Genomic DNA, 8,936 nt, shown 5'->3' with positions numbered 1-8,936 from the left:
GATGAGATTCAATACTGACAAGTGCAAGGTACTGCACCTAGGGAGAAAGAATCAACATCATACCTATAGGCTGGGGAACTCCCTTCTCATCAGCACAGAGGCAGAAAGGGATCTTGGAGTCATTATTGATTCCAAGATGAACATGGGCTGCCAATGTGAGGATGCAGTCAGTAAGGCTAACTGCACGGTAGCATGGGAGATGGAGGAATTTGAGTGGGAACTATGAATCCAAACTTTCAATTGAAATGAAGACTACCACCACCCCTCATAAAAAAAAGGGGAAAAAAAAGGGAAAACATCAACACTGTTTTATGGATTAACCTTTCCTTAAAAATAACTTATAACTATTCCTGCCCCCCCCTCAAAAAAACCCAAAAGATACGTTGTTGCCCACCTTTTACTGACAACAATGATGCTTTATTTCTGTTTATTAAATTTCCCCTAAAACATAGAGCCATAGATTTGATAAATTTCATAGATATTAGGGCTTGAAGGGACCTCAGGAGATCATCAAGTCCAGGCCCCTGTCCCAAGGGCAGGAAGTTAACTTGGGTCAGAGGAGTCAAATGCATTTAATATGTAAGAGCATAAAACTGGAATTACTGCTGTATGCATTTACTATAGGGTAAGAACAGACTGGAATTTAGAGCATGAGTAGAAATTAGAAATATATATATTAAGGCAGGATACTTTTACTACCTCCTTTAGCCTACTCTCTTAGCAGTACCTCTTCTCCCTTTTCTTTCCTCCATCTCTCCCTATACCTTATATTTCAATGACTTAATATTTATTATAGCAGGTCTCTGAAAGTGCATTCATATAAACTAATGAAGTAGACTATTGCCTACAAAATCTAATGCTTTTTTGAACAAATTAGTCTTTAAGGGTGTTTATACAGGTGTTCTGGGAATTGGGGGGCACTTTAATTACAGTGGGTCAAAAAGCCACTCTAACTAAAGCGCCTGGAGCATCTTGTGTATCAGTGTCCCTGTGCTTAAAAATGGCCGCAGGGTTACTTTAACTAAAGCTTGTCAAATAAGTTTTACATAAAGTGCTTCTACCATTTCTAGCATTTTTAAGCATGGGGACACCGATACATAACACCTTGGCGTCTGCTGGTATGGTAACTACCATGCTCCAGCAAACTCGATGAATTCAGTCTACTCCAACGCACTGGAATTACAGCATGTCAGAGCAGCTTCACTGCTTGTGTATAGCTGCTCTAAGATGTCATCTTACCCTGCCTACTCTACCCATTCCTTTAACCCAGCACAGCAAGAAACTTATCTGTATAAGCAGAGCCCAGATCCTGGTGCTGCTTTAGTTCCTTGGCATCATTCAGGATACAGCCTACTTACTCATTGATCTAGACTAGATAATAAAATAGAAAACTGCGAATTTTCTAACTGCCCTCCACCCACTCCCAATTTTCTGACCACCCTCCTCCTCCTCCTTCCAGCTCCATGTAGGCTGGAACTCTGCCAGCCTGCATGGAGCTCACTGAAAACCTACAAAATCTATGGGTTTCTCTGGTAAAACAAGAAATCTATGTTTTCTTCCAGTAAAAGGTAAAATCCATGATTTACTCCATTTTTTCAGGGGAAATGGAAAACCTGAATCTCTGTTCATAAGTTGAATCACCCTTTGAAAGTATCCAGAAAAGAAAGATATATTTTGGTAGCAGATATGAAAAGAATATCGTTGGCATATTTTGAGCTGGAGCGAAGGAGCAGGTCTCCCCACTTCCCTTCAAAAACAGAAAAACATATACTTCCCAGTGAGACCATCAACTTTAGTTATAATCATTGTGGTCTAAATAAGGGTATAAAAATATTTATTTCTCTTTAGTTCTCTCCAATGCGGGTATACAGTGCAAGGCACAACTTAGCTCTTTGTAGTTTTTAGCAAGCATATATTATGAAATCTTAATTATTGCATTGTGCATTAAATACACTGATAAACTCTTCAGATGATGAATGATATAAATCAAATGATAAAAGTTATCATAGTACATTAATAATTTCTCAACTTTCATTTACTATGAATCATGATAGCACATTTTATTTCAGAATGTTTCACTTAGCAACAGTTGCCAAGAAAATCTACATCTTAATCTGCAGTTCCAAGAAAGATGACAACCTCTTTCAGTAAATGACCAAGGTTAAAATACATATACATACAATCTCTTTGCTTCTCTTGTATTTTTAGTTGAATAAAAAATAAACTTAGTAAGCCTTTGGGCTGTTTTATTCTATTTTACTTTGAATCACAGATAGGTAATACAAAAATGATTGACTTCAAGGGTAAAAACTGTCAACCTCTGATTTGCTTTGTGAAACTGGAGAAATAGAAGCTGTTTTAGGAAAGCCAATGCACCTTGATATTAATGTTCATTTTTTTATTCTTTGAAAAAAAAAAAGAAGCATCGTATTTCCTATACTGTTCCTCACCAGCTTATTCACAATACAAGAAAAATAACATGCTCTTATTGACACCAAATTCTGCATTTTCATGACTCTTTCTGTTTCCAAGGGAAACACTATGCATGTTTTGGAGGACAAAATCAGGCCTAGGTTACTGATAGTTCAAATCCCTGTTTCATAAGGGATGACGTTGTTCAAACCTTGGTCATAAATGGGCCCCATTTATTTCATTTCTTGGTGTATATATTTTTGCTCAGTTATGGAAGGTGGGAGTCAGTGAGACTAACCATTAATTCATAGTTAAGAGTTAGGGAAATACATAGAGCATGTAAGAGTAAATTATTGTATAGAAACATCATGTCTGTCACAGCCTGTAATATCCATAAACTTCTTCATTATGACACTTCACACCCCTCACCTTGAGTGTAGACCCCAATATCTTTTCTTTAGCTCTGACTGATGTTTAACCAATCCCTATAAATCATAAGTTATACTTTATAGCACAAGCTTTTGTGAACCAAAGTTCATAGCATCTGATGAAGTGAAAGGATATGCAGAATACAGTACAAAGAGAAAAAATTACAATATAAAAGGGAAGGTCAGGGGAGAGAGGAGTAGTACCAGGAGAAAAAAACAATTGAGCAATAAACCCATAGGAACAATGGTGATCACAAAAACTAAACCAGATAATGAGATAAAAATGAAAAGTCCCAGTTTAAATCATACTTAACACAGTCCAGTTCATAGGTGATTTCTTGTTCCACAATTTCCTGTTCAAACTGGGGGTTTTTTGGTTTTTGTTTTGGGATTTTTTTTGCCTGAGAACAGCAATCCTGAGGACAGCAATGGAGTGTCCAGGGTGGTTGAAGTATTCTGCCACAGGCTTTTCTATCTTTCTGCAGCTAATGTCAGACCAATATACACACAGAGACTTATACATAGAGATTAGGACTGTGCAAAATTTTGATGGGTATTTTGTTTCAAAGATGTTTTGATGCATTTTGAGCTCAAAACAACATAATTGAAATGAAACATAAGGCTTTGAAACAGCTTCAAAATAAAGCCCTTCTGCAGGGTGCAGGTCCTCAGATCTGTGCTCAGGACTGCCACTGCTGGCTGGGTTGGAGCACTGGGTTCTTCCCAGTGCTCAATGTGGGCTGCACCAGAAAGACTCGGGTGCTGGTGCTGGCCCCAGCCGATGGTAGCAGCATGCTGTCATCCTGCATGCAGCTCTGGGGGCCCGCGCTCCAGGGAAGTGTCCAGCACAGCTGCACAGCTCTCCTGGGGGTGGCCCCCCAAATCTATGTGCAGAATGACAGCATGCTGCAACTGCTGGCTGGAACCAGTGGCAGCACCAGTCTTCCCAGCACTTGGTGCAGGCTGAGGTGAGCACCAGTCTCTGGTCCCAGCCAGCAGCAGCAGCCTGCTGTCATCCCACATGCAGATCTGGGGGCCTGTGCTCCCCAGGAGGAGTCTAGCACAGCCCCACAGCCCTCTTGGGGGGGCACGGGCCCCCAGATCTGCATGCAGGGTGACAGCAGGCTGCCGCTGACAGCAAGTGATATGTTTTGCTTTGAACAGTTTGAGGTGCAGTTTCCCAGAAACCCCTCCATCTATCTCTTCGAAACGTGGCAGGCTTCATGCCCTTAGAAGGGGCTACCACCCCTGCAATGTTCACCTGAATCAGACAAGAAATAACAAAGTTTTAGGCATTTTCATGATTCCCCATTATGGCCTATGGATGAAATGTCAAAACGCATTGAAACAGCAAAACGATTTAGATGACACGAAACAGAACAGTGTTTTGAAACAGCCAAATGAAACACTGTCCCTCTGAAATGGTGAAATGTAAGTCAAAATGAAATGGTGCTGTTTCACACAGCCCTAACAGAGATTTCCCTGTCTCTCTGATTCAGACAGCAGAGGGCCAATGTAACCAGGTAATAGTGTATATGATGTTGGTAGAGTTGCAGGTAGAAGTAGTACTCCTTGTTATTAGGTACAGTGATTTCTATAGTCTGATAAGTTCTGATGTGGGGATACCATAGGTATTTGTGTCCACTGCTAAAGCTAGTGCCTGAGTGAGAATGGGAGTTCATTAGTCTGCTGTCTGAGAGCTGCGATTTGAGATTAGGGACCTGTCTGTAAAGCCAGGACAGGTTTCTCTCCAAAGACTACTTTGAGATGCTCAACCTTTTCTGGGAGGGGTTTGCAGTCACTAATGAGAGGTATCTTTGTATTCAAGCTGGGGGCCATAGATGACAACCAGAAGGATTCCGTACTCCTTGTCTTGGGGTTGGTGAGAGTGAGGTCTGAGTCTGGCTTTGTTGATCTGAGTGGCTACAGGTTTGGGACTCTATATTTGTAAGGATCCCTGTTATAGATCCTTAATTGTTCATTTTGATCAGTGGGATTGTAACAGAAAGCTTAACTATTTTTTAGATGAAAGCTGGTACCTGAAGGTAGCTGTGGTGGTCAGTAAGCTTTTAATACAATATGGCGATATTGCTACTGCAAATCTTCATTGTAGTATCTAGGAAATGAATCAGCTGCAGAATTAGTTTGATGAAGGGATGGAAGTTGTTAAAGTCTTGGTGAAAATACTCTAGAGACTTCTTCCCATGTGTCCATATTTTCACAATGGCATTAATGTACCTGAGGTATGCTAGGGGATGAGAGTGTAGCTGCAGAGGAAACAAACTTCAAGGTCTGTCGTGAAGCTGGCCTACTGCAGGGGTCCATCTGAGCGTCTATGGCAATATCATTTGTTTGTAGATATAGGGTGCCCCCAAACCTGGAGTAGTCATGTGTGACAGAGAGGGAGAGCTTAATGAAAACAGAAGCAGTGTCTTTGTTGGGGGTAATGTTCTTTATGGCATGTAATCTGTCTTTATGTGGGATTTTGGTGTACAGAGATGTGACATCCATGGTAACTAATGTGACATTTTCTAAAAGTTTGTCAATGAAGCCCACTTTCTTTAAGAAATGTATGGTGTCTTTCAAATAGCTGACAGCTTCAAAGGCATATAAGAAAAAAATATTCAGCATATTCACCACCACCAGTGGTGGTGCCGGTCCCAGAGACAATGAGACATCTTGGGTTGCCAGGTTTGTGGTTCTCAGGTTATAAATAAAAGTTGCCTGGCATAGGTTCTTGGGAAGTGGAAGCAGTAGAAGTCTCTCCTGCAGTAGCTTCTTTAAGAGTTTATTTACTTCCTCCTGTTATTATGCCTTGTGCCCTGTTAAAGTTGGTAAAATTGTTAGAAAGCTGCTTCTCAGCTTCCTGTATCTATGCTGTTTTGTCCACAACAACAGTGGGGCCCTGGTCCTTCCCTCCATGGTGGCAGTGCAAATGGCACCATCCACCTCCATTTCCTTCCCTTCCCTTCCCCTCTTCTGGCCTCACTGCTGCCATGGCCATTTCTTAGAGGCACTTTCAAGCCCTGCTCCCCACAGGTGACAGTAATGGGATGGGGAGGGGATTCTCAACCAGATCAGGGCCCATGAGGTTTTTTGTCTAGGGCCCACTAGACGGTTAATCCAGCCCTGGGTACCCTGCTTTATCAGCCTACGGTGGGATAATATTCAGGGTATTTGTAAGGCTAAGCATGACTTTCTATTGTACAAGACTGAGGTTATAGCATAAGAGTTGTTGCTTTTTGCAAGTTTGGAGTGGGCAGAGGAGTGGGAACCATTTATATAGAGGTCCAGATTGGGGATGCAGCCCTCGGATGGATTCCAGGAGCTGTCACTTATTACGGATCCAGTTTGTGGCAGGCTGATCATTGCAAGGCTTCTCATAATGGAAATATTCCCTGAATCTTAGGCAGTGGGAAAAGCCTTTAGGTCTCCATACAGCCGTACTATATCTGTTTATGTAGCAGGACAGAAAGGAAAACTATGAGATAAAACAGGCACCTCAGTTAGGCTGAGAATGTGGTTGGAGAGGGTGATGACATTACCATGGACTGTAAGACTGTTCAAAGAGTGTGAGAGTTTAGACAGTTTTGCTTCCTTCTTTAAGGAGTGGAAGTGTTTCCGATAGCCATCATGGCTGGATGCAGAGATCCCTTAGTAAATGGCTGTTATGTCCATGTGGTTCTGTATACTGTTTGTTCTTCTGCAAGTCTGATGTTGATCTCTTCTTGTTTGCTGTACATAACACTGAACTCAGTGGTTCCTCAGTTTCTGGGAGACGCTGAAGCATAGCTCGTCAAAATAAGCTGTAGGGTATGTAGAAAGGAGTGGATTAGTCAGTCACCTGCAGTCCCTTGGGTATGATATTCATTTACTTGCATCTGGTAAGAAAAAAAGATGTTTGAGCATATCTGAGCAAGTTGCCTGTGTAAACTGATTGCAGTCCATTTTATCTGGCTGAGCATGGTGCCATCCATAAACTGAGAGGTAATTAGCTGTGTATGAGCGTAAGTCAGACAGTCATTTGAGAAAAAAACACATGCAACATACATTTTCCTCTGGAAGATTCCTTTATATAACTACATCTCACTAAATTAGTTTAAATTTAAAATATTTAAATGTTGAAATGACTAGGTCCTCAGAATTATGCATGTGATCTCACTGGAAGCATAGTCTGCATAATTTAAATGGGACTATCAGGTACTGAACCTATCCTGTTTTAAGAAATTAAAAACACAAGTTTCATGAATAAGCAAAATTAAATATGGTGAAATGTGTGGATAGCAAAATATAGCTCTCTCTATGCCTGATTTCCTTCCTGTCAGTAAAAGTTAATTGTTTCCCTCAGATCAAACGGCTAGTTTAATTTATCTTAACAGACATGAAGGATCTCAAGGCTAATACAAAATACATAGACACAAAGCAGATGCTCTTTTTAGTGATACACAGATTGGGTGATACTTGTAGTATATCTTATATGATTGGTTGTTCATTTTGGAGAATAACTGGATATCTGGTCATTTCCTTTATATGTATGGATAAATTGTTTTATAGCTGAAATTTGGCTTGATTTGTTTTTTTTTTACATAGGTGACAAGTACTATAGGAATATACAATATTTTTATTAGTCTAATATAATAGAGTCAAGATAAAATTCACCTCTATATAGACAGCCATACACCAAATACAAGCCATATACCAAATTCAGTCTAACTCAATAATTAAATCTTTATTTTATAAAAAGGTTGTATTTTACGTATACAACTTACTTGTCCCAACTTAATTTCAGATCTTGAAATGTTATAATTCTACACGATAACTAAATGTACTTTTTTTGTTTTGGATATCTGATTTTGCTGCTACTTATTGGCAAAATCTAACCACGAGTCCTTACATAGTCCACCCTATGGTGAAAACACATTCTACCTACTACCTTTATTCCACCTACAAAGTTTTGTTTGAACAAGTACCAATCCTTGAAGAACTAGGAGGTTTTGTGTGATCTTAGGCATGTTAGGTTCAGCACTGAAGTACATATTATTTCCCCCTGGTTACTAGATTTATATTTACATATAAATCAAGTAGAGAGACTGAATATTTTATTTTTTCTAGGTTCTTGTAAAACCTGTGTTAGAGTTGAGATGCAGTCATGCCTATGTCGATAAGAAGCAAGCAAAGCAGAAAGACACCATTAGCAAGAAAAGCTTATTTTCTGTTTTCTAGGTGTTTATGAAGGACCTTATCCACAATCTAATGCAGTGGCCCTCAACCTTTTAAGACTTGATAAACCCTTGCATAACTTTTCTGAATTTGGTGGCACCCCAGTTGAGGACCACAGTTCTGATGCCATAACTAATTAGTTCAGTATCCTAGGCACAGAGTAGGGTGTGGAGTGGACTATGTTGAGAGTAGGAAATGGGCATGGGCACAGTGTGTGACTAAAGAGAAGCCCTTTATCCCCAAATTGAGACAAAGGGAGCTTACTTTGTTGGATATGGTCCTAGAAGAGAGTACCCCTGTCTCTTCTCAAGAGAATCACTTTATGGGAAAGCTAAATTTAACTAGCATTTGAAACAGGCAGTAGAAATGCAAAAACATATGCTTGGAGGGATGGGTATAAGCTGGACTCCTGGGCTTCTATTCTACCCAGGAAAGCACAGAAAAAACAAGATTTTCCCTATGCCTGAAGAAGGGTTTTTGCAAAGAAAAAATGTCCAACTATTTAGTTGGTCGATTAACAGATATCACACATACCCAAAGAACTTTGGCTGGACTCCAAGAACTCTGAGCTCTTGTTAAGTTGTTCAGTTCCCCCAATACCTGGGATCCCTTACCTCTCCTCTATTCCCCTAGGTTTACAATCATGATGACATGCATCATAATCTTTTAATGACACTTCTACCTACAACTTAATTGGGTATATGTTAATGAAAGAGCTTGATCATGACGACTTCCTCCCCAGCTAAGTGAAGACTTAATGATAAATACTTAACTGTTTAACTAGCATGACCTTTCAGAGGTTATCAGTTAGGTTTCAACTCTTGACAATGAGTGCTATTTCTTATGATTCATATTACTATCGTCAAATACCTAAGC

This window comes from Crocodylus siamensis, chromosome 5 (genome assembly GCF_052110815.1).
Source record: "Crocodylus siamensis isolate JL-2025a chromosome 5, ASM5211081v1, whole genome shotgun sequence".
Classification (NCBI taxonomy): Eukaryota; Metazoa; Chordata; order Crocodylia; family Crocodylidae; genus Crocodylus; species Crocodylus siamensis.
Note: the sequence above shows the minus strand (reverse complement) of the source record.